Here is a 26,548-nt window from a genome sequence, read left to right on the forward strand (position 1 = left end):
TCTGGAAACTGACTGCCTGAATTCAAATTCCATCTCTGTCACAAGATAGGCTTGTGGTCATGGACGAGTTATTTATTCACCCTGTGTCTTAGTTTCCTCATCTGTAAAATGGGAAATTAACAGGATTTACCTCATAGGTTGTTGTGAATATTAAATGAATACACATACATATACAAACACACATGGATGCTGATTCTACCCATAGCTGAGTATATTTATTTCATCAATACAATCTAAACTTAGAAAATAACTACATGACATACCATTCCGACTATGAGATGGTCCCAAGCCTAAATCCCATTTATCATCAAATCTCTAAAGGCTTAGACTGACTGGTTACATTCTGGGTTAACTAATAATCCTGAAAGCCTGGGCACTTTCTTTACCCAAATGTGCACCTCCTTTGACAAATGCCTACCTGTCCTTTAGAGAAAGGCAAAGGGAAACGTTATAGAACATATTCATGATGCTGCTTTATGGTTTTTCTTCAAAGTGTCTGGGCTTCCCCTTCATCTGTGGGCCTTTGAGTCTGAGAACTCTCTCAGGTCTAGTAACTGAGAAGCTATGAGGTTATGAAGACTTATTATTGTGGCACAAGTCAGCGGTCTGCTTGCCAGATGAGTTACATAGCTCCAATAGAATCTTGGTGGTCCAAGAATCCTATGATTAATTAACCACCACCAATGATCTCTGCAGATAAAAACCATTGTGGGAATCATTTTGACTCTGCTGCCTGTTATGCTAGCTATACCTCCTTCTGCCATCCTGAGATTTGTTCAGACCCACTAACTCCCCCAACATGTAAAGATCTGTAACTATACACTTTTAAAGGATCTTGGTGCTTTACACAGCAGTTTATTACTCTTAAAGACAGAATTGTCTGTCAAGCCGATTGAGGGACCAGAAGGGAATGAGTGAGTGAACCACGTATGACACTTTTAAGATGCTGAGTTACTTCCTCTGCCATATACCGTGGTTTCTCTCACATCAGCTTCCTTCAGTTGGATCACAATGAATACAGTTTTCAGTCAGCTGAGCATTACTCTTGCTCAAAGTAGCACGATGAGCCCTGAATCTCTGATGAATTCATTTATATTGGTGAATCAGACTAATGCAAAACTATGTGTTGTCCACCTTGGTCTAGCACTTCGGGATTCCATTCTCTCATATGTTCTCAGTATTTTTCCAAGACAAATGATCAAAGCTTTGTAATTCCTTTGCTGTTAAGCTTTATCTTTTAAGGTATAATTTGTGATGTGACCCTGAGGTACCTAGGGTCTGATTCTAATTAAAGGTCTATGGACAATTTAAAAATGGTGGTAGTAGGCTTAAACAGAATTAACTTCCCATTACAAGGCAACTGCCTCTGATAACTTCATTCCCTGGTCTTCAAGCAAGACAGGAACAGATTGGACAACAGACTGGAGAGAAAGGATTGCTTCTGTTGGCAAAGCGTACTCAGTGGGATTTGGGAACCCTGAGTACCCTGAGTCATCTAAAGTCTCCCATTTCAATTATTGGGGACCCATTCTTTCCAAAACAATGTCTTAATTTTCAGTGGGAGACCTAGTGAGCTTGTGAATTCATTCTAGGCCATTCCACGTGAAACTGGTTTATCTCTTTCCTTTGTGCACCACAGCCTACCGAAGTACTGTCCCTAATGCTAGTTTTCAGAGATATCAGCCCCTATCTGACCCAATCCTAAGTTTTCCCTATTTCTGAGGATTGGACTGCCCGCACATTTTTTGGACAGCTGTTTCTAGATTACTCAAAGCTCTCAGCTTTACAGAACAAAAATTTACCTTAGAGGCTATTCTAAACATGGGTTTTCCTTTCATTACATTTTACATTTGGCTACTGTTTGCATATAGGGAATCTAATAATTTTTTAAAGATTTTTTTTTGATGTGGACCATTTTTTAAGTTTTTATTGAATTTGTTACAGTATTGCTTCTGTTTTATGTTTTGGTTTTTTTTGGCCTCGAGACATGTGGGATCTTAACTCCCCAACCAGGGAGCCAACCTGCACGCCCTGCATTGGAAGGCAAAGTCTTAACCACTGGACCACCAGGGAAGTCCCAAAGGAATCTAATAATTTTTATATTAATTTTTTATCATCCAACTTATGATTTCTCTAGTTTTTTGTTCTAGCTGTTATTCCAAGTATGTAATTATTATACCTGCAAAACTTTAGTTTTCTCATTTTCGTCAGTGTTTATACCTCATTTCTTTCTCTTGTATATTTGCTTTAGCTTATGTTTCTAGAACAATATACATAATGGATGTACATAATGGTGGTATTAGTGGACATTCTTGTCTTGTTTGTGCCCTTAATGGTAATGCGTCTACCAGTGGTTCACCATTAAGCTTATTGATGCTGACGTTTAGTTTGAGAGAGGTACCATGCAATAAAAACTATTATTATTTTATTTTATTTATTTATTTTGCGGTACGTGGGCCCCGCACTGCTGTGGCCTCTTCCGTTGCGGAGCATAGGCTTCGGACGCGCAGGCCCAGCAGCCATGGCTCACGGGCCCAGCCACGCCGTGGCATGTGGGATCTTCCCGGACCGGGGCACGAACCCGCGTCCCCTGCATTCGCAGGCGGACTCTCAACCACTGCGCCACCAGGGAAGCCCAACTATTATTATTTTAAAAGCACCTACTTTTATTCTACCAAAGATGTTTGTGAAACACTGACTTAGAATTTCGTCAAATGAGGTTTGGGGTCACTTGAAAGGATCATATATTTTCTCTTCTGACCTCTTAGCATGATGTAGTTTGGCAGTTTTCTGGAATTTCTAATTTACATCCCATTATTTTCAGATATTTTAGTCACATCCCTCTCTTCTTAATACTACCTTGTCTTTTTCATGGTTTACTAATCTAGAGAATAAGAAAACTTATTTTGGATGCAAAAAAATCACTTTTAAGATTGAGTTACTATACTTGATCAACTTTCTGAGTATCTCTCCTACATTTCTCCCTTCTCTAATTTTCCTTCTCCCCTCATCCCTTTTTCCTCTTCAATAACTATGCCTTGTATGGTATTGGTGGGAGACTCACAGTGGGTACTTACCAAATAACTTCCAGTGAAATTTGACTAAAAGAGCATGTGAAAGTACATATAGACATGTGCCTTTGGAAATTGAGGTAGGAGATTCTAAAACAATTCAAGTTTATTAAATGCCTGCTAAGTTCCAGGCACATTGCTGAATGTGATTATGTCATAGTTTCAACCTTAAAGGAACCTTAAATCTGGTGAAAGACCACTAGGCAAGTACAATGTACTATGATGGCATGTTACCAGGGCACGTAGGAGGGACACCACTGTCTGGGAAGGGCCTCAGAGTGCACAGTGTCTAGCTGAGTTCTGAAAGACTAACAAAGAACTACTTAACTGGCTTGAAACAATTGATAGAGATTCCAAAGCAGAAGGAATTAGATATCAAATTCTAGAAAGTGATTTAAAATATAGCCAATACTTGTAATTTTTCCTAATTTCAAATTTCTGATGAAACAATGTTTTGAGCTACCTTATAATGAAGTGCACAAGTAATTAACATGTCCTCCAGTTAATTGGTGGAAGCAAAATATCATATGATATTCTAAATAAGCCCCGAGTAGCTTTTCTACTATAAGATTGTAATTTTAGAGCACCTTTATGTAAATTTTGTAGATAGATCCTCTTCATCTTAGGAAAGAAGGACACAAGTATAAGATTTTTAATGACATACCACCAGCTATTAGAGCATATCAGACAAATGGATACAGGTCTGGAAATAACAAGCTGAGGGACAGTAATTAGATTTACTTGAGTACTATGTTTAGAGTAGAAGGTGTCACATATGAAAATTACCATCTTCATAAGTTTTCAATCTTTACTAAGTGGTAGTACTAATTATGACTGTGATGGTGGTGGTAAGGAGAGTGAATGGTGTTAGGATTGAGGAAATTGTTTCCAGAGATGTACTGGACTTATAAGTTTGAGGTCTTATCTAACTTACTGGCCTCAAATGACATTAATAATTTTGTCATATGTCTTACACATAAAACCTCATCTGAGATGACTTTCTGATGTTTCAAAAATAAAATCTACTCTTTAAGATCGAATATTTGACGCCTCTGAGGGTAAGTATAAAAAATGGCTCTGAAGGCAGTTCAAAAATAGTGGCAATGACAGAGTCATTGGAATAAGTACTTAACCTCATGAGATGACCATATTGAATAGAAAAACACTCAGTTGGATGCCATGATAAAAACTACGAGTTGTCCTTTATATCCATTTTCCTTCTTATGTGGTAGTAGAGCCCCCAGTATTTAGCTGGATCCATGACCACATGAAATAAAGACTATATTTCACTGCCTCCCTTCAAGCAAGATGAGACCATGCCACTTAGTTTTAACCAACGGAATACAAGCAGAAGTATCACATGGCTGCCTTGAATCTTCATTAATAGACAATCATCATGCATCCTTTGCCCTTTCTTCTTTGTCCCTTTATCCTCTCTACAGGCTAGAGTGCTATAAAATTGCTGAGCTAAAGCAGCTAGTTTGGTCCATGAGGTGGCCTTGGGATTGAAGGCCATATAAGTAGTAGAATAACAAGATAGAATCCAGGTAATAAAAAAAAATTTATGAAATTGAGTCTTATACAAGTCCCAGACTTCTTACCTCCAGGCTTTTATGTAAGAGAAATAAGTGTATCTCTTTTGTAAGTCACTATCATCTGGGGTCTCAGTTACTCAAAAGAAACTTCATCCTATGTGATACATGTGAATAAATTCTAGTGTGTCTATTCAAAGTATCATATTATTTTCTGGTGTTAATATGTACGTTTAGAATAACAGTAAAAACAAATATATTTTGTAACATAACAAACTCAGTTAAGCTTTATAGTCCCATTAGTGTATTATCATTTAAATATTAATTTTCAAGAAAATTTCCAAGTTGGGAAAATATTGGCATACCCTCAGGTTGACTGGGGACAGGGGAGGTGGTGAGGAGCATTCCAGATACCCTTGTACAGACTTTATGGGAGGAGATGACGTCTCTTGTGGTCTACCTGAAAATCTAGCATTGCTCAGCCCTTACCTATTTTTTCTAACACAAATATTTACTTGGTGCCCATTGTGCTATAGGCACTATTTTAGGGGCTGACAATAATGTAAAGATTACAACGAAGTCTCAACTCTTGTGGAACTTATATTCTATATTGTGTGGGTATAGATGATAAATAAGTAACCAAATAAATGCATAATATGTGAGAGACGATAAGTGTTATGCAGAAAACTAAGGCAGGACTGAGAGGTAGAGTAGAACTGAGTGTGTGCTGGTGAGAGGGGTGATAATTCAGAGATTCTCCCTCAGTCTTCAATAAGGCAAACATTTAATGATCGTATACTTAGGCCCATTGCTTTTATTATATTTTTTATTTTTTTAATATTTGCAAAAGATATATCTGATAAAGGACTGTTAGCCCAAATATACAGAGAACTCTTAAAACTCAACAATAAGAGTAGGAACAACCTGATTAATAAATGCTCAAAAGATATGAACAGATACTTCACCAAAGAAGATATATAGATGACAAGTAAGCACATAAAAAGATGTTCAGTGTTATGCATTATCTGGGAATTACAAGTTAAAACAATGAGATGTCACTACACATCTCTTAGAATACTGAATACCCAAAAACACTGATAGGAAAACACTGGTGAGAATGTGAAGCAATAGGAACTCTCAGTAATTGCTGGTGCGAATACAAAATGGTACAGCAACTTTGGGAGACAGTTTGGCAGTTTCTTATGAAACCCAAAACTGTCTTACCATGTGGTCCAGCAAACATAGTACTTAGTATGAACTGAAAAGTATGTCCACACAAAGACCTGCTCACTGATTTTTAAAAAAATTTTTATTGGAGTATAGTTGATTTATAATGTGTTACTTCCAGGTGTACAGCAAAGTGAATCAGTTATACATTTACATATAGCCACTCTTTTTTAGATTCTTTTCCCATATAGGTCATTACAGAGTATTGAGCAGAGTTCCCTGTGCTACACAGTAGGTCCTTGTTGGTTATCTATTTTAAATATAGCAGTGTGCACATGTCAATCCCAAACTCCCAATCTATCTCCCCCCGCATTCCCCCCTGGTAATTGTTCGTTCTCTAAATCTATGAGTCTGTTTCTGCTTTGTAAATAAGTTCATTTGTATCATTTTTTTTGATTCCGCATATAAGCAATATCATATGATATTTGTTTTTCTCTGACTTACTTCACTTAGTATGATAATCTCTAGGTCCATCTGTGTTGCTACAAATGACATTATTTCATTCTTTTTAATGGCTGAGTAGTATTCCATTGTGTATGTATATACACCACATCTTCTTTATCCACTCCTCTCAATGGACATTTAAGTTGCTTCCATGTCCTGGCTATTGTAAATAGTGCTGCAACGAACACTGGGGTGCATGTACCTTTTCGAATTATGGTTTTCTCCAGATATATGCCCAGGAGTGGGATTCTTGGATCATATGGTAGTTCTATATTTAGTTTTTTAAGGAACCTCCATACTGTTCTCCATAATGGTTGTACCATCTTACATTCCCACCAACAGTGTAAGAGGGTTCCCCCCATTGTTTTTAACATGTTCCAACTCCTGCACCCTCACAGGTGAGCACATACTGACACGCCAATGGCTTCCTCATTTTGGTCCCAAGAGCATTCTAAAGAATCATAAACTTAGACCTTCCGTAGTGCTTGAATTCTAAGATGAGAAAGATGAGATTCCATGTTCTTTTGCCTGTTTTGGGTTACTTTTTTTTTTTTTTTTTTTTTTTGCGGTACGCGGGCCTCTCACTGTTGTGGCCTCTCCCGTTGTGGAGCACAGGCTCCAGACGCACAGGCTCAGCAGCCATGGCTCATGGGCCCAGCTGCTCTGCGGCATGTGGGATCTTCCTAGACTGGGGCACGAACCCGCGTCCCCTGCATTGGCAGGTGGACGATCAACCACTGCGCCACCAGGGAAGCCCAGTTTCGGGTTACTGTTAAGGTCAAACATATGTCTTGACAATAAGAGCCTAATCTATGTTCAAATTTCACTATTCATATATTATCCAAGAGATGATACTTTTACTTCTCACAACATTTCTCAGCCTAGATAAATATATTTCTAAAATCACTTAACACTGGGAAAGTAGTCCTGTGGGAAAAAAGAAGCATGGAATTCAAGGTGGGGAAAGAACTGCATGTGTATACTGATCATGCCTTCCCACTCACTCCGGAGCATTGTTGGCAAGTCAAGGAGCTTATTTCTTCATCTGTGAGATGGAGCAAAATACACCAGCTCCTCTAGTTAAAGGAGATCCTCCTTGTGAAGAATGAGAAAGAACTATAGAACCCTAGACATTGTCAGTTATTATATTCACTGTTCTCTCAAGGACCAGGACATTTCAGGGCCTTGAGAGTCCCTGAAGCTCATGTGAAGACTGTGTGGGCTGAGAGCAGCACGTCCTGATAGGCAGAGTTTGAGTAAGCACGTGTTTGTTTAAACTTGTTTCCTTAATTTACTACAATCATTACTCCCTGCTGGGAAGAGCATATTCTCAGTGTTCTATGAAGAGTTGCAAATTAAAGGGAAATTTGCTAGGAATGAGCCCATCTCAGGATTTTATCTTTAAATATATATATATATGTATTTATAATATATATATGTTTATAAAATATTTTTATTTGTATATAAAAATGAAATAAAACCTCTAAAAACAAAATTAGAAAGTGAGGTCAAGGAACTTCCCTGGTGGCACAGTGGTTAAGAATCCGCCTGCCAGTGCAGGGGACACGGGTTTGAGCCCTGGTCTGGGAAGATCCCACATGCCGCAGAGCAACTAAGCCCGTGCGCCACAACTACTGAGCCTGCACTCTAGAGCCCGCGAGCCACAACTGCTGAGCCCGCGTGCCACAACTACTGAAGCCCACGTGCCTAGAGCTCGGGCTCCGCAACAAAGAGAAACCAGCGCAACCAGAAGCCTGCGCACCGCTAGCCCCTGCTCGCCTCAACTAGAGAAAGCCCGCACGCAGCAACAAAGAACCAATCCAGCCAAAAATTAATTAATTAATTAAAAAAGGAAGTGATGTCAAGCCAGGAGAAAAATTGCATATGTGACAACTAGGGTTACTAATGCTTACAGTAGAAGGGACTTTGCAAAATCAATACGGAAGAGGTAAATGGACTGAGACAGGTAGGAAAGTATCTGACTACATAATTTCAATGAAAGCTTAACCTGCTTTGAGAAATTTTCATTTCTATTGGTTTTCAAAGAAAAAGATTAAAAAAAAAACACAAAAGATATCATCTTATCTATTGGCAAAGATTTTACAAAAATTAAAAAAAATAAAGCATGTCTTTGAGAAAAGGGAGAAATGGACCTTCTCATACCCTGCTGGTAGTTATATACACTGGTCCAGCAGTAATATGAATCAAAAGCCATGAAAATGTGCATAAGATCGAAAGGTCTTGAAAATGGAACTCTGCTGTTTTCATTCCCATATCTAGTTATCTAGTTAGAAATTACAAAGATGCACACAAAGTTTTATGTACCTAAATATCCATCAGAGTATTACTTAGAATAGGAAACTGTGGAAACAATCTAAATAAATAACTAAGGGGATTGTTAAATCAATTAAGTAATGAATAGTAAGAACACTTATTGGTCTTAATATGAATTATTGTTTAATGAAAAACATGTCTGAGTTAATAAGCACAGCATATGTTCATGAAATGAATACATGGAGAGATACATTCCAAAAATGATGGGAGAATAAAGGGTTTTTGAGTTGAATTACATATCCCAAATTATCTGCAATGAATATGTGTTACTTTATAATTATAAATAAATCCCAATAAACAGAAGTTATTTGTTTTAAAAATTATTAAAGGCGGGCTTCCCTGGTGGCGCAGTGGTTGAGAGTCCACCTGCCGATGCAGGGGACAGGGGTTCGTGCCCCGGTCCTGGAAGATCCCACATGCCGTGGAGCGGCTGGGCCCGTGAGCCATGGCTGCTGAGCCTGCGCGTCCGGAGCCTGTGCTCCGCAATGGGAGAGGCCACAACAGTGAGAGGCCCGCGTACCGCAAAAAAAAAAAAACCACACAATTATTAAAGGCTGGAATCTTAAACTTGGTTAGAAAATTCAACTTAGATATGCAAGAAGACCACATTATTTTCTCTAATTAACTTCCCCCTTCTCTTGAACCCACATGTCCACTAAATAGCCAAGGTGAGTTTATCATGGGTCAGGGGAGGTTAAACATTTCCAATTAAAAGCAAATGAACTTCTGGTTTAAGAGGTCATCTTAGGTAAATATTATGTCAATTCAAAGATAAGGTAATTTCTCTCCTCTCAAGGAGTCTTCTCTGCCCCTCATCCTTCCCAAAATGTTTCAGGATGCAGAAAGAGGATGATATATGTAGAAGGACGGGGTCTGCTACAGGTGGGCCTATGGATGTACTGTCAGGTTGCACTGGCTTCTGAGTATTGGATAATTTTAAATGTAAGTTTTATTATTTTTCTGGTATGGTGAAGCCAACAGATCAGGAGACAACTGGCACTGAGAAGATAGTTTGTTACTCATGATTCCCAAGAAGAGGGGCTAGGTCATTGCATTCAGGGAGCCACGCGGGGAAGTACCAGGCTCACTCAAGAGGCAGAGGGAACAAGGGGAAAGAGAGCAAGAGGCCTGACTGTGGTTTCCGTGGGAGGGAAAGAATGTTGCTAGCAAGGCAGGATAAGCAGGCTTAGGGTTGGCTAGTTTGAGTAATTTCAGCAGGATCTGGGCATAGGTACCTGGCTCTAGTTGCCTGGCACCTGGCCCTGGGCTGCTAAGGGCAGGAGAACAGTGGCCTGGAGGGTAAGGGCTCCAAAAAAGAGGTGGATGTGGTTTTGGTTTGGGGCTGGTTGGTGTGCATGTGAAAGATGCACTTGCAGGCCAGTGGGGTCCTTTAGTGCCTCTAGAAATTGGCTAGCCCTGGGAGAGCCGGTCTCTCCAGGATCCGCAAAGCCCCAGGGGTCCAAACGTCAGGAATGCATGGTTCGTACAGCTTCCCTTCCTGCACCCATCCCTAATGTAACTTCTCCCTCCTGGTCTTCAAGCAGCTGACACCTGCCATTAATGCCCCCTGTGGAGTCTCCCCTTGATTCAGTCACAAAGTCCCATCTCTAGCCAGTTTCTTGTCTGGATTTGCCTCTTGTGGTTCCTGGTTCTCTTGGCATTTTCACTTCCCCTTGCATAGGCATGTGGCGTTGGCCGGATCTTCCCTAAACCCCACACATCTGTAGGAAACTGGGGCCCAAACTCAGGCTCTCTGCATGAACACTCACACTTTGTTACTTTGCTATAGTTCAGGGCACATCGGAGGCAGTATTGTCCCAAAGTCTCAAAGGCAAGATGACACAGGCACCACTGCTTTGGAGATCCCCCTCAGCTGTATTTTGGGGGAACAAACAGTTGAATCTGATTTCCTATCTTTCTCTCCCACTCTATCTTTCCAAATTTATTTCTTCCTCCAGGAGAGCTTTCCTCCTTTTCTTAGGGAAAGTTAACACAACAACCTCCTTCCTCCCTGTGCTATAGCTCATAAAAGCAACTCTGTGATGGAGTCACCTGGCCCGGCTATTACTATTGGAGCTATGAGAAGACCAAGAACTAGGTTTCACTAGTGATAAAAAACACAACGGTTTAGTATAGCAAAATATTATTCCTGCTCTAATCTCCCCCTAGTAGGTTGGCATCCCCACAAAGGACATTCATCTCTTGTGTATACCTTCTCTTTCCAGAAGGATAACTTCTCAGACTCTTTTACTCTCATCTCTTCAAGTTCAACTGGGAAAACGTCACACTGGGAAAATCCTCACTTTTCTTGAATAAAAGTTGGTACGTTTCCCCAGAATGCTGAGCTTCTAATCCTAGCTCCATCTTAATGCCTCCTGGCCACCCACTAGGAAGCTTAGCCGAAACTGTAAGCAAAGCTTCCCCTAAAATGGCATAAAACTTTGATAAGTCTTCAAGAGAATTTACCACCCATGACTCTTACTGAAATAGTTAATAAAGGATGTAACTCAAGAACAAGAAATATGAATCCTGATGGAATGATTGAAATGTAAGCAACAATGAAAAGAACAAAAAATTTTAAATATGTTGGCAAAAACAATACACACAATGTTGTATGTTTTTAAAAATAAAAAACTAAAGAATAAATTGATCAATAGTTTAAATAAATAAGTCAATGATTAGTTTGAAAAAAATTGTCAATGAACTATTGGCTACCATATGCAAAATTTTTACTAATTTGGCTTTTGATGTTAAATTCTGTTAATGTGTCTTTAACTATACTGAAGTTCCACATTTTTGTATAGAAAATCTGTCTACTTTCTCCTTTATCATTCTTTTTAAAAAAAAATTTGATATCTTGATTAGAAAGTCTCATTCATATTCTAAGGTTATAAGAATATTTATGTAATTTTTAAGGACTTACATTGTTTCTTCTTTTACAAAAGTAAATAGAGTAGTTAGAGTAGAAATCATGATTTTAAAGAATATGAGGCTAAAAGGAGAAGAGCTCTTATCATTAAACCCTGAAGCTCCTGATGAAGACTTTAATTTTACCCTGAGAGTTGACTGTAAGAGTACCAATTATTTCTTCTAGTACTGAGAAGGTGTTGTGCTTCCAGAGCACGGGAACAATCCCAGTCTTACTGCTCTGGTATTTTTAATTAAAGATTGAGAGCATCAAATATGACAGGACATTGTATTTTCTTTTTTCAGATATTTTAGATTGCATTTTTTAAGTGCTACAAAACAGTTTAAATGTGTAATGAAATTATTGGGCTGGAAAAAAGTCCCAATTTGATGACAGTTGACTGAAGCAAAAGGTTAATTTTATTAAAGGCTCATGTAGCTGTACCAAAAAAAACAAAACAAAAAAACCCCCACCAAAACAACATAAAATAAAAATTTCCTTCCTATTTTCAGACCTATAGTATATTTTTTTCAGTGTGGACTGTAGGCCACTTTCCTATTTGTATTTATATATTGCAGCTAAACTAAAGTATAGGTTATAGGGGGAAAATACTTTCCAGATTCTCATGTGTCTCCTGATGTATTGTGTTTATACTGTGGGGCAGAAGAAACACAGCCTTTGAGGCCAGATGGTCCTGGATTAGGGTTGCCAGATTTAGCAAATAAAAATATAAGATGCCCAGTTATATCTGAATTTCAGACAAACAATGGATAATTTTTTTTAGTGTACGTTCTATGCAATATTTTATCTGGCAACCTAATCCTGGATTGGATCCGAGCACCTCCTTTCCTGCTGTGTGACTTGAGAAGTTACCTAATCTCTCGGACTTTCAGTCTCCACATTTTCAAACTAGGAAGAATAATCATTTTTCAAGTTTTGTAAGTCTTGGCATATATTTTGTATGCAAAAGACCTTAAACAATATCTAAAACATGATAGGTGCTTGAGAAATGTTAGATTCTTCCCCCTCTTCTGAGACTCTATTCATTCAGAGTCTATGCATGGAAATAGCTACAGTTATCAAGTTACAACCCTTCCTGTCAAAAAGTACATAAACCAGTAATGGATAAACTAATGAATTTGGATGCTGCCAGCCGAGATTTTAAGCCACTCTTTAATTAATTAATTCCTTGATGCCCATGTCACCCCTGCTATCACATAACAAGCATTAATAAAATAGATAATCAACAAGGACCTACTGTATAGCACAGGGAACTCTTCTCAGTACTCTGTAATACTCTGTATATGGGAAAAGAATCTAAAAAAGACTGGATATATGTACATGTATGACTGATTCACTTTGCTGTACAGCAGAAACTAACACAACATTTAAAATCAGCTATACTCCAATAGAAATTATTTAAAATTTTTTTTAAAATAGAAAATAAAAAATAAACAATCTTCTGGTCCTGAGAGCTAGGAGGGTGTATAGGGGCTAGATTAGAACATTTGGATATTAAATTTTAAATATCCAAAATAGAAATGTTTTTTATTCCTTATCCCCATCTAATCATCTTCCAGATTTTCCAGTTTCAGTAAAAGGTGCAATCATTTATCCAGTGTTCAAGCCAAAACCCAGGATCCCAATCAAAATATAGGTGGGTTTTTCTACAGAAATGCAAAGAATCTAAAAAAACAATTTTGAAAAAAAATTTGAAAAAGAATAGAGTACACCTAGCATCCAGATCTTGGTTTCTAATACTATTCCATAATAAAAGAAACCAGGGTTTCTTGGGTAAATGACTAATTCTTGAACTGGAGCAGGGAACATATTGGAAGAGCTTGAAAGCATCTCGTAGTGCTAAAGAGTAAGAAGTGTTAAAAAAAAAAAAAGCTACAGAAAACAAAACTAAGAAATCAACCCTACATCATTGGGTATTTATCAAACTGACATAGACGCCAACAGAAAGAACTCCCAAGTTGGAACAAATTGAGCAATAAAATAAATAAGTAGTATTGGCTTATCATCCAAAATAAGAAATAAATATTCATGAGTTCATACGAATATAAATAAGTGATTAGGTAAGTAAATAATACAGGATAATAGACAAATCTCCCTTGCAGAACAATTCCAAATAGTTTATGTAGATACTCTGCCCTCAAGGAGATGGAGCATAAGTCCCTGCTTCTTAGCTGTGGACTGCGTACAGTAACTCCGTTCCAAAAGCTACAGTACGGAAAGTGGGGGAAAAGAGTAATCTCACGGTGGTGAGACCTGACAAGCATTACCTCAACCAGGTGGTCAAGGTCAATATCAATAGTGATAAATTATGCTGGTACCATGTACCCTTGATATGATGTGATGAAAATGCCATTTTACCTCTGTGGTCATCACTTAACCTCTTCATGCCTCAGTATCTTTAAATGGGTTTAGCAATAGTCACAATAGTCCTTACAGGATTGTTCTGAGAGTTAAATGAGTAAATAAATGTATGTGAAGTGATTAGAGGCTGCCTGGCACATAGTAAGCTCTATATAAGGAATAGCTCCTCTCTTTACCCATTAATTTTCTCTTTTCTTCAACACCCTCATTCAATAGTGATAAATCCTATCACCTGTAGTTCCAAAATATAAAACTCCTTTCTCCATTTTTTTTTTTACTCCTAGTATGAAAGAGCAAACAGCCCTTTAATTTATGGCTTTATATTTACTCCTGTCTCCCTTCTCCAATGAGTGGTTTTTGAAAATATGAATGAGTTCATATTACACTCTTGCTAAATTCCTTCAGTGGTTTTTCTTGGCATCTCAAGTAAAGTTCCAGACTTCTTATCATCATCAGTGAGGCCCCTCTCGAGAGCCTGTCTATGCACCTTCCATCACTCCTCCCTTACCCCCTAGGCTCCAGCTATACTGGATGCTTTGACTTGTTTATTCTTGGAACTCAACTAGACTCCTTCATGCCTAGGGCTTCAGTGCCAGCTGCTCCCTCTGCCTAGAATACCTTTAAGCCAGATTTCTGAGTGACTGACTTATTTTTCAGCTCTTGATTTGAAATGCTGCCTTTTCAAACAATATTTCCTGGAAAACACAAATTTAAAGGAGCTGTCCATGTGCAGTTGGCATCTACCATATTACCTTTTTACATATTCTTTAGTTTGAAACAATCACAGAGAAAAGGTAGAAGTGTGGCACAAGGAAATTTTTCCCTGAACCATTTGAGAGTAAGCTGCTGACATGATGTCCCAATCACTCTTTACTATTTTAGTGGGTATTTCCTACCAGTATGGACATTCTCCTATATAGCTGCAAGACAACCAACAAAATCAGAAAATTAACATTAATACACTACTGCCATTTAATCATTTGGCTCTATTTATATTGTTCCAATAATATCTTTTATAACAGAAGGAACCAGTTCAAAATCATACATTGCATTGAGTTATCCACTGTCTCTTCAATCTGGAAGACTTCCTCAATTTTCCCCTTAACTTTCATGACCATATTACAGGCCAGATATTTTGTAGAATGTGCCTCAATTTGGATTTGTCTGTTATTTCCTTATGATAACATTCAGTTATGTATCACTGGCAAACATATCACAGAAGTGATGCTGTATCCCTCTCATTGCTTCCTCCCCGGTGGCACGTAAGTTTGATTCCATCCTTTACTACATTACAGGTAATGTTCACTGTGATCACTTGATCAGGATGGTGTCTGCCAGGCTTCTCTACTATAAAGTCACTCATTCCCCTTTGCAATTTGAAAGCATTTTGTGGGGGAGGTACTGAAACTGTAAATATCATTTTCCTTGTCAAATTTCCCTTTTTTTCTTTTATTTATTTATATCTGGGTGAACTAATGGTTCCCTATTTTATTCAATATGTTTTAACCCATTGCTATCATGATTTATCTCGATGCTTAAGCTGCCCCAGATTTGGCTAGTGGGGGCCTCTCCAAGCTGACTTCTTTTTCCTTAGACATATTTCAATCATCATTTCAGTGTTTTCTTGCTTTCTGGCATGATAAGACATTCCAGGCTCATCATGGACTATCCCTTTCCTAGCCCTTGTATCAGACATTTTTTCAAGGAGCGCTGTTTTCCTTTTAGTGGAAAATTGTATTTAGAATTCAAGATCTCGGGCTCCAAGTATGGTCACTGTTATCAGAGTTTGGTGCTTGAGCCCTCTCAGTAGAAAGATCCAGAGAATAGATATTTTATATATCATATAATATATTCTCTAGACCTCTCCACTGAGAGGTCAAACATGTAATATATTTTTATATATTAATATATAATTGTATATTAATATATAATTATATTAGAAATGTTCATTATATATTATAAAATATATGTATTTTTATATACATTTATTTCTGTACTTATCTACATATATATTAAAAATTATACATTTTCCAATCCAACCATACAGGCAGGATTCAGTCTAGTTTTCTCATTTTCTGAATTTGTAGCTCCATTTTCCAACAGTGAGAAACCTGACTTCCACTGTCTTTAGTATATTTTCTCATACGATAAATCTCCCTGTATGTAACCAATCTTCGATCTCCCCCATCCCGCCCGGCCCCTGCAGGTGTTCTCCCCCTGCTCAGGCTCTGATGACCTGCAGCAGTGGCTTCATCCCCTCCTGCTCCTCTCTCTGCACCATCTAATAGTTTCAGGATTGAAATGTCCAGAAAAGGAAGAGAAAAGAAAGAGGTAGAGGAAGAGGAGGTCTGTTCCATATTCTTTATGGAAGTTACCACGGTATAATTTACTCTGTTTACTTTCTTTTTCTTTCTTTCTTTCTTTCTTTCTTTCTCTTCCTTCCTTTCTTTCTTTCTTTTTCTTTCGTCCTTCCTTCCTTCTTTTCTTTTTGTACATCTCTCCCAGCTAGAACATAAACTCTGCAATGTCAGGTACCTTTTCTGTTCTGTTACTGAAAACCTGGGACATTTGGGAGGCAAGCAGTGGATATTTGTTTCTTCTGCAGTGCACACATAGAGGATTAAAAAAACTTAAGTCTCTTATTTTTCTTTGAAGTTAGTTAGACTTAAGTCTCTATAACAACGCAGATAGCAATCAGTTTAATTGCAGATTTCACATCCAAACAGGTTGTTTTAGACTTACAAAGGCATAATTTTAAAATAATAATTTTGTCAACTTTGGAGTTATTGTCACCAGGATAAAGATATGTATACTTCTTGATGTTTAATAACTTATTACTTAAATTTTAGAAAATATCTTACCTATAACACTTCCCCCTAAAGTTAATTCAGTTGAATAGGCTAGTAAATAAGTCAATGGAATGTTTAGAAGTTAATTCAATGGAAAATTTACTTTGTACACTTAAGTCATGTAATTTCTTTAGGTTTTTGTCCTAATCCATGTAATATACATATTGCCATTTTGATGGGTTTGTAGCAGAGAAAAACTGGTTTAAATATAAATTATCTTCTATCTATGAGGGAAGTAAATAACATGATTCATTATGTGAAGAGATTGGTTTATTTTTTCCCATTTCCTGATGTGATCACTTCCAGAGGGACAAGCTTTTGATTTGGAGACATTCTGCATGCTACAGCATGTCCCATGTGACATGCTAGTTGCTAAAATAAATGTATTTTCCTGAAAATACCAAACTAAACAGGAGCCTGAGTCATCAGTGTGCAATTTGCTGCTATTATATTTATTGAAGTTTTCCTTAGTGTTTAAATAAATGCATAATGCCCAGATAATTCTGGATCCTTTCTCTGACCTCCCCTACTCTGGCTTTGATACTCAAAAGCACAATCACAGGGCAGTCAATTACACAAAGAGGTCAAAATATTTTATAAGTTAGAACTCACATAATATCTCAGGTTCTGCTAATTAAGGGATATGCAATCATTTGATCTAGATTGGACATATCTTTGCAATCTCTCTGCATACAAATTTGCTAAGCAAAGTTGCAGAAGAAATTGGATTGCAGGATATCCAAGTGGTTAAAGTGCTTTTCAGAGCCTTAACCTATTTTTGTGAACAAATTCATTTCTGTAATAAAAATCAAATCATTTTGGAGCAAAACTTCAAAACATTGTCTCCTTACTTTGAAATATCTTATTAAAAATAGTGTATTATCTATGTACACTGATAGCTACATATATGTATTCATTTGAAATTAATAAATCTGAAAGTCTTTTTTTCCTAGAGGTCATACATTTTCGAATTTAGACTCTTCATTTCATCAGTTAGCAAGTTTGTGTAATATAGCTTTTATTCAATGAAGCAGCTTAATAAGATAAATAGAATTTTATGTTTGGTGACTCTGTTCACGAAATTGATGAAACCACACATTGTTGATTGATTTCTGTTAGTTAAATGCATACCTTACAATGGACTTCCCTGGTGGCACAATGGTTAAGAATCTGCCTGCCAATTCAGGAGACACGGGTTCGATCCCTCATCCAGGAAGATCCCACATGCCATGGAGCAACTAAGCCCATGCGCCACAACTACTGAACCTGTGCTCTAGAGCCCGCAAGGCACAACTACTGAAGCCCACGTGCCTAGAGCCCTTGCTCCGCAACAAGAGGAGTCACTGCAATGAGAAGCCCGCGCACTGCAATGAAGAGTAGTCCCCACTTGCTGCAACTAGAGAAAGCCCATGTGCAGCAACGAAGATCCAACGTAGCCAAAAATAAATATATTAAAAGAAAAAAAAAAATACCTTACAGTTCTCAATTTCCTCTTGTAGCTTTTCTTGATTCCCTGAACATTTTTTATCAAGAATTTCAACTTTACTTTGAAACCACTGAAATACATTTCTGAATAGATTTGGGTTTAAGAGAATGCACAGTAACATTTTATTTTGAATTTTATTTATTTTTTTATGCAGCATTGTCTTATTAGTCATCAATTTTATACACATCAATGTATACATGTGAATCCCAATCGCCCAATCACAGTAATATTTTTGAAAAAGAAATATTGTTTTTGGCAACAAACATCTATCTAATGACAAAGAAATCTACCTGACTCAAAGATTTCCAATGTCTCCAGAGTTAAATGGCCATGGGGCTAGCCAGAGAAAGCATCAGTTTCCTCATCAGAACTTTGGGGATTATAATAATATATGTATACTTCTTAGGATTGTCAGCAGATTAAGTCAGGTGATCTCTGTAAGGAAATCAACATGGTGTTTGACACATGATAAGTGTTAATAAGTGTTATCTGCTATTATTTCTATTGTCATTATTATTATTTTTTTTTTTTGCGGTATGTAGGCCTCTCACTGTTGCGGCCTCTCCCGTTGCGGAGCACAGGCTCCGGACGCGCAGGCTCAGCGGCCATGGCTCACGGGCCCAGCCGCTCCGCGGCATGGGGGATCTTCCCGGACCGGGGCACGAACCCGTGTCCCCTGCATCGGCAGGTGGACTCTCAACCACTGCGCCACCAGGGAAGCCCTATTGTCATTATTAAGTACATTGGAAAGAGAAACTCATTTAAAATATTCTTTCATATGTTGAATATAAATGTTTGGGACTCAGGCACTAGAGATTTCATCAAGTGCTGTTTTTAGCTTCCTATAGATGTAAACTTTATCTCAGCACTTGGCGAGGCTTCTTTTGTGAAAGCTCGATGCCAGTTCCATAAGAAAATGAAGGTTTAAACCAAGTTAATTTTTGAGAGTGAAGCTTGACCCCTCCCTTAAATGACAAAGCTTTCTAGTTTAAATTAGTTTATTACACACCCCCAAGTCTTAGTCAAAAAGGCATATTTGAACAGCAGTTGACATTTTCTCGATGACTCATGCTGCTCACTACGAGGTAAAGTGCTGCAATCCAGCATTGCCCTTGGGGAATGTTGGAATACTTGGGCAGATTTGTCCTGGGCAACTGTGATTTTTCTGTTTGATGTTTCTTTGGCCTCTTTGTTCACTGTCCGTTGTCACTCTATGCCTTTAACAGTTCTGACCTTGTCTCATTTCTAAGAGAGCATTTGGACTGAGACCAGGTTACCAAGTGAAAGGAAATGCCTGAGCAAGCAGAACACGTGACAAGTATATATACAAGGGTAAACCAGTTGGACTGAGGTGGCTGCTCTGCTCCCTGTGGAGATTCTGAGCTGGGAGTTTTGAGATTGCTGAAATTCTATCAACAGGCTAAATGAGACAGTTTACAATTAAATCTGGAGGTCTTGGGTGAACATAAATAGGTTCTATTGAGGAATGTTTCATTTAGTGGGGAGACTGAGAATGCCATCGATTCCACTCTCAGTAGCACGAAATAAAAATGAGTCATTCTTGTTGCATAATCAGTTTGACTCCTGAGTCACACCAGTTCTCCAGAAGCAGCTTCACCTGCTTTCCTACAGATAGGGATCGAATTGTTATTTTAATTACATTCACAGTGTCTGCATTTTGGCTCACACGATGCAGTCTGATGCAGAAATTAGTTAATTTGAATCTCCTTTTTAATTTTCTCTTGATAAAGGAACTTCTTGTATGGTTTTACTAATTAGACTCTTTGTCACTTGAAATCATTCCATATTGACATCTGTCGTCTTTCAACTTTGGAACTTTTTTATTGGATGTACAAGTTTATACTAAGTCTCATATTTTAACTTCTTTATGGTAACAAAAATTTGAAAGTATACTATCCTTGATTTATCTGCATTACTCAACCATATCATCTACCTATTATCACATCTGTTATTTTTGTAAACAAGATGTTATTATTTAGTTGATTCAATATTTCTATTTATTTCAATGATCTCAGAGCCTAATTAGTTAGTTACTTAAACAAACATCCATTAGGGTCTTTTTGTTTATCATTTTGTGTATTACTAGTGGCTAGCAGAATGCCTGGTATATATTAGATGCTCAATAAAAGTTCATCATGAATAACTAAAGAAATACATGTTGATACCAGGCCTAGTGTTACCTTTGTTGTGACACTGTGAAGAACTTGATGAAAATGCTTTTGTTGTTGTTGTTTTAGGTGGTGTATTTTTACTAATCCATCAGCTTATTCACTTGTTTTTTGTCATTTAGTTGAAGTTTTGCACGATATGATTTTGTCAGTACAGAAAAATGCAGAAAGAGGGTAGGTCCATCAGTTCCGTCATTGTATGCCTGGCAACTCACTAGGTATCAGATACACAGTAGATGCTCAGTAAGTATTTTTTGATTCAGTGAATGAATTCAGAAAGCTCATAATAGGATGATGAATAAAGAAGTAGAATTCTAATTTATTTGCTTGTGGTGAGAGCTATGGGCAGAACATTCCCTTGAATACTTGTCCCAATCACAAGTTCATTATCTCCTTGTGAGAAGACAAAGACCAACTATAATTGTCTTCAGAATTGGGAGATGACTATGAAATACCCCTTAACTACAGTGGGCTTCTTAAGTCGTATGGAAGCAACACATGTCTTCACCCACAGCCCCAGTCATTGAAACCGTATCAATCCATGGCTCAAAACATACCCTCCATTCAAGAGCCCAGTCATTTCTGCTAGTGTTTCATGTGTTAAAGATATTCCATTGATGACTGTATCACGTCCGATAACCACATGACCTTTGAAAACCATATAATTTGTTCAACGATGAAAACCACTGTTTTTAAGGCCACTCTTTTTTTTTTTTTTTTTTTTTTTTTTTTTGCAGTATGCGGGCCTCTCACTGTTGTGGCCTCTCCCCTTGCGGAGCAACAGGCTCCGGACGCGCAGGCTCAGCGGCCATGGCTCACGGGCCCAGCCGCTCCCCGGCATGTGGGATCTTCCCGGACCCGGGGCACGAACCCGTGTCCCCTGCATCGGCAGGCGGACTCTCAACCACTGCGCCACCAGGGAAGCCCTAAGGCCACTCTTAAATATGTCAATCTTATAGCTTACACTTCTGATAGCAAAATCATTACTTTTAAGTTACAGAAGTCCTCAATGTCTTTCTTATTCACTCATTGGAAAAATGACTAACAAAGCTGTAGACTTGTAAAAATGATAGATTTTTAAATGAACCATACTTTTGTTGCTTGTTACTTTCCATCCCAACTCAAAATGTTAAGATCAACATCTGATTCCAGTCTACATGTCTATGGTTCCTTCTGCACAATCATGTTGCTTAAAACCACTTTTGTTAGATCATAAGGGATGATGGAGAGAAAATATGTATAAATAACATATATAGAGAGTACATGAGGGTAGGACAAAGTACTATCAATAAAACAAATCATAGGAGAGGCAGTGGGAAAAGGCTGTGGAAAGAGGCTTTACTCAACAAATATTTATTGAGCACTTACTATGCATAGGCATATTTACTTGTGGTGTACATTGTGTAATGGATCCCACATCCTAATCTTTAGAACCTATGAATGTTACCGTATATGACCAAAGAAAAAGGTCTTTGTAGATGTGATTTAGTTAAGTATCCTGAGATGAGGAGATTATCCTGGATTATCCTGATGGGTCCAATGTAATCACAAGTGTCCCTATAAGAGAGACAGAGGGAGATTTGACACACATAAAGAAGGGGTGTGAAGACAGAGCAGAGAGAGGTTTGAAGACGTTGGCCTAGGAGATTGTGGTAATACATCCACACACCAAGGAACGTCAGCAGCCATTCCTTAAAGAAAACTGGAAGAGGCGAGAAAAAGATTCTCCCCTAGAGCTTCCAGGAGAAGCACAGCCCTGGCAACTTGATTTCAACCCAGTGATACTGATTTCACACTCTGCTTCCAGAACCACGAGATAATAAATTCCTGTTGTTTTAAGCCACCAAGCTTGTGGCAATTTGTAACAGATCATCGGGAAACTTGTACAATGCCTGAAGTTATAGCAGTAAAGAAAAACAGTAAAGAACACAGTAAAGAAAAACAGTCAAGAAAAACAGACACGAGTCTGGCTCCTCACTTACTTCATGTATGATTCCAAAAAGTAGGGTAGAAATTCACACCTCCTACTCACCTACTATGTTGCAGGCATTAGGCACATTCTTTACATCATTTCGACCTTCACAACTACATTGTTTTTGCCTGACCAGCATTCACATTTTTACGAATAGCTTTTATACTGCTGTCAATAGTATGATTGGCTAATAATAATAATAATGGCATTTGCCTCAGATGACATATATTTTCCAGTGTTTTGTTCTTATCCAAAGTAGCTATACTTAGCAGGTTTCTTATTTTAACCTGTAAACTTAGCCTTAAGGCTACCAGCTACTCTGTCTGGAATGAATATTAGGGAAAATGTGAAGAACACACCCTAGCCTTCACAAGAAGAAATTATTCTTATTTGCCACCATCTGACCAACAGTTACTTATCTCTAAATGCTCAGGAATAAGCAGGAAGTCATTGCCCTGAAGAGTAATCCACGGATCCTGGGGGTTAGGAAGGGATGGGGTAAAGGGGTAAAACACCAAGGCTGGTAGGTAACACATACTTTCATCCACTCCTATGCCCAACCCGGCCTCAGTGTTGCTCTGATATTTCTCCTGAGGACATCAGCCCCAGTGGTGGTTGTCCTAGAATTGTGAGGCCAGGAGGCTAGCAGTGATTGTCCTAAGGGAGCACAGTGGGCAAGGGAAAGAGCAGAACTTGATTTGATTAACCCTCTCTCCGCCGCTGACCGCTGCCTTTAACCCTTGACCGAAGGCTCACCGTCTCCCGGCTCCACCAACACACAGTTTTCTGACAGTTTTCTCTCATATTTGTTTCTTGTTATGTCTTGGAATCTGTATTTAGTTCATACGATGAGAGCTACAGAAGAGAGGGCTCCATCGCCATCTCTCTGGGGTGGAGTTGGACTGTACATCATGGGCGCCCAGCTGTCCTGTTACTATGAAACCTGCTGGACTCACTGCCAGAAGTTTTGTTTCTTACCAAATAGCTAAGACGGATCCAGCTCCTTAGGGACCTGTAGGCTTCAGGAACCATTCGACCATTTCTTTGCCAAATGTGTATAACCTGAGATGCTTCCCCTTACTCTCCACTGACTCTGGAAAGCTGGGAGGCCGCATTAACTCTAGTACTTTTTCCTCTTAACTTTTATATCTGGTTTGCTGTATTCTCTATGTAAATGTCAACATGGTTAGAGGAAAAGGAACTTTCCTTTCGTTCCATCTTCAAAGCTCCGAAATTAGTCTTAACCAAATTGAAGCACTTGGACAAGGGGATGAGTACAATATTAGAGGCAAGCCAAACAGATTCTCCTGAAAATGTGAACCTTGGGTAAAATCTCATAAATTCTGAAAAAACATTGGAATTGGTTGATTTCAAAGACAGTGCTCCCATTTGCTTTAGTTCCAGTCTTCAATTTTAGTATCTTCGTTACTTTGCTCAAGTTAGGCAAAGTCCATTTGTTTTGCTTATCACCCCAAACCTTAATCAATTCACCTAACTTGCAGATTATTAGGAAAAATTAAATAAGATAAAGTATGCAAAGCATTGTGCACAGTGCCTGGCACAAGCATTTGATGGATGTAAACTTCATATTAGTAAGGCTGAGGGTGAAGATTAAATGAAAATAATACATACAGGTGCTTTGTGAAAGTTATAAATGCCAGCTATTAAAAGTTTATTATCATTCTTACTCTGAGAAGGACAATTCAACATATGCAGATTATAAATTCCTTTTACTTGAATTCATGTTTTTTTTTTTAAATTTATTTTTGGCTGCCTTGGGTCTTTTTTGCTGTGCGTGGGCTTTCTCCAGTTGCGGCGAGCTGGAGCTACTCTTCATTGCCGTGCGCGGGCTTCCCATTGCCATGGCTTCTCTTCTTGTGGAGCACGGGCTCTAGGAGCACAGGCTTCAGTAGTTGTGGCTCACGGGCTCAGTAGTTGCGGCTCGTGGGCTCTAAGGCACAGGCTCAGTAGTTGTGGTGTACGGGCTTAGTTGCTCCGCGGCATGTGGGATCTGCCCGGACCAGGGCTCGAACTCGTGTCCCCAGCATTGGCAGGCGGATTCTTAACCACTGCGCCACCAGGGAAGTCCCTGAATTCATGTTTTTTAAAGGTTCAGTCTTGTGCTGTTCATGCCACTACATTAGAACTTATTGTACTTATCCTTTCTCTTTAGATAAACAATGGTAATATGTCCAAATTAATCCAGTTGGAATTAATGAACTTAGCCTATTGGAAACATAACATACTTTAGGTACATTTCTGAAGACTCCATCTCAACATTAAACATTTCCTTAAGAAATTAATAAAATCTGCCGATGGTTTGTCTCATCTGACCATCTGGGTTTCCACACTAATTGCTGCAGGTGAGTCACTCTTTCTGTTGAATTTTTAAGTTCAGGCAGAAACAGCATTTTGTTCTTTATCATTCATGCTTCAGTTCACACTCACTCACAAAAGAGAATTCAAACAAACAGATTAAGAAAAATTAGTAGGGGCATAATCCCAGGGTATTTCCATATGCTTTCATCGGAAAGTAGGTTTCGGCCCTTAAAAGTTAAATATTTCTAGATAAACTTAATTAAAAAACAGATACAACCTTTAAGTAGAAGAAATAGAATTCCAGGTCTGCACCTCTTGGTGTAGTCAGTGCATGGCTAAACTGTCTTCCTTGCCTAGATAGAGCAAGTGTGCCCATTCAATAAGCCAATTAGCAATCATTTTATGAGTGCGTATTTTTTTTGTGCTCAGCCACTGATATTGCTGTTACAGAGGTTACACAAAACATACAACCTCTCCATACAAAAGAAGTTAGAAATTTTAGAGTCATAGGACTTAGTTGATGATCCAGCTTTACTATCTATTAAATATTGTATCTAAATTTCCTCAGCTGAAAATTAAGGAGACTGATGGGTTTATGGACCACTCGAGGGGATGCTGCCATCAAATATTGCCTATGAGAATGCTTGATAAATATCTAGAAAATATTTATTATAATTACGTTGAGATATAGGGATCGGGGAGCTTATATGTTAACTAGGAAGGCATTATCAAATAAAAGGTAACTTTACCATCAAGTGCAAAGTTAGTAGTATAGATTACTTTTGGAAACATTCACCACTTGGACCAGAATTTCATGGAGTCAGTGAAATTTTAAATGATAATTTTCCTATCTTCATAAATATCACCACCTTGGAGTCATATTTCATACTTGTATTTGATCCATCAGAAAATCTTGTTGGCTTTCCTTTCAAAACAAACCTCAAGTCTGTCCACATTTTCCCACCTCCACTGTTAAGACACTAGTCCAAGCCTCCATCATCTAGCACCTGGCAAAGTGCAGAAGTTCCCTAACTGCTCCATCTCCATTTACTTTTGCACCTCTCTTAATTATTCTCACAACTGTCAGTGACTCTTAAAAATGTAAATCGTATAGTATCACTCTACTGTTACCAACTCTCCAATAGCTTCCCATACATTTAGAATAAAATGAAAAAATGATTACTGAGGGCTAGAAAGCTCTCTATATCTATCTTTAGACATAAATATTATATCTAAAAACTTAAAGATTTAATAGAGAGTGAAGCTGAAGCTTCAGCTAAGTCTTGTGTCTGCCTCTGCAACCTCGCTTCTCACTCCTCTTGCCTCATTCACTGGCTCCAGTTTCTTTCTCATCACATGCAAGTTCCTGAAACCTTGAAGTCTTTGCACTGGCTATGCTCCCTAACTGGAATGTTGAGTTTTACTTCATACCAAATATAAAAACACACATACAAAAAGTAATTCCAGGTAAATTGTGAAAGGCAAAACAATTTTCAAAAGGGAAAACAACAAACAGTTTAGAAAGCAATATAATACCTTCATCATTTTGGGGAAGAAAAAAATGTATGAGATAGGACACACATAAAACACTAACTATAAAGGAAAAGATTACAAATTGGAGTACATTTAAATAAAGAACTTGTGTTCCTCCATAGAGATAAGAGAGTAAAAACAATACACCTTGAAGCTGTATACTTTTTTTTTTTTAACATCTTTATTGGGGTATAATTGCTTTACAATGATGTGTTAGTTTCTGCTTTATAGCAAAGTGAATCAGTTATACATATACATATATTCCCGAAGCTGTATACTTTTGTGTGCCTCTCTACACAAAT

Source organism: Phocoena phocoena, chromosome 4 (genome assembly GCF_963924675.1).
Source record: "Phocoena phocoena chromosome 4, mPhoPho1.1, whole genome shotgun sequence".
Lineage (NCBI taxonomy): Eukaryota > Metazoa > Chordata > Mammalia > Artiodactyla > Phocoenidae > Phocoena > Phocoena phocoena.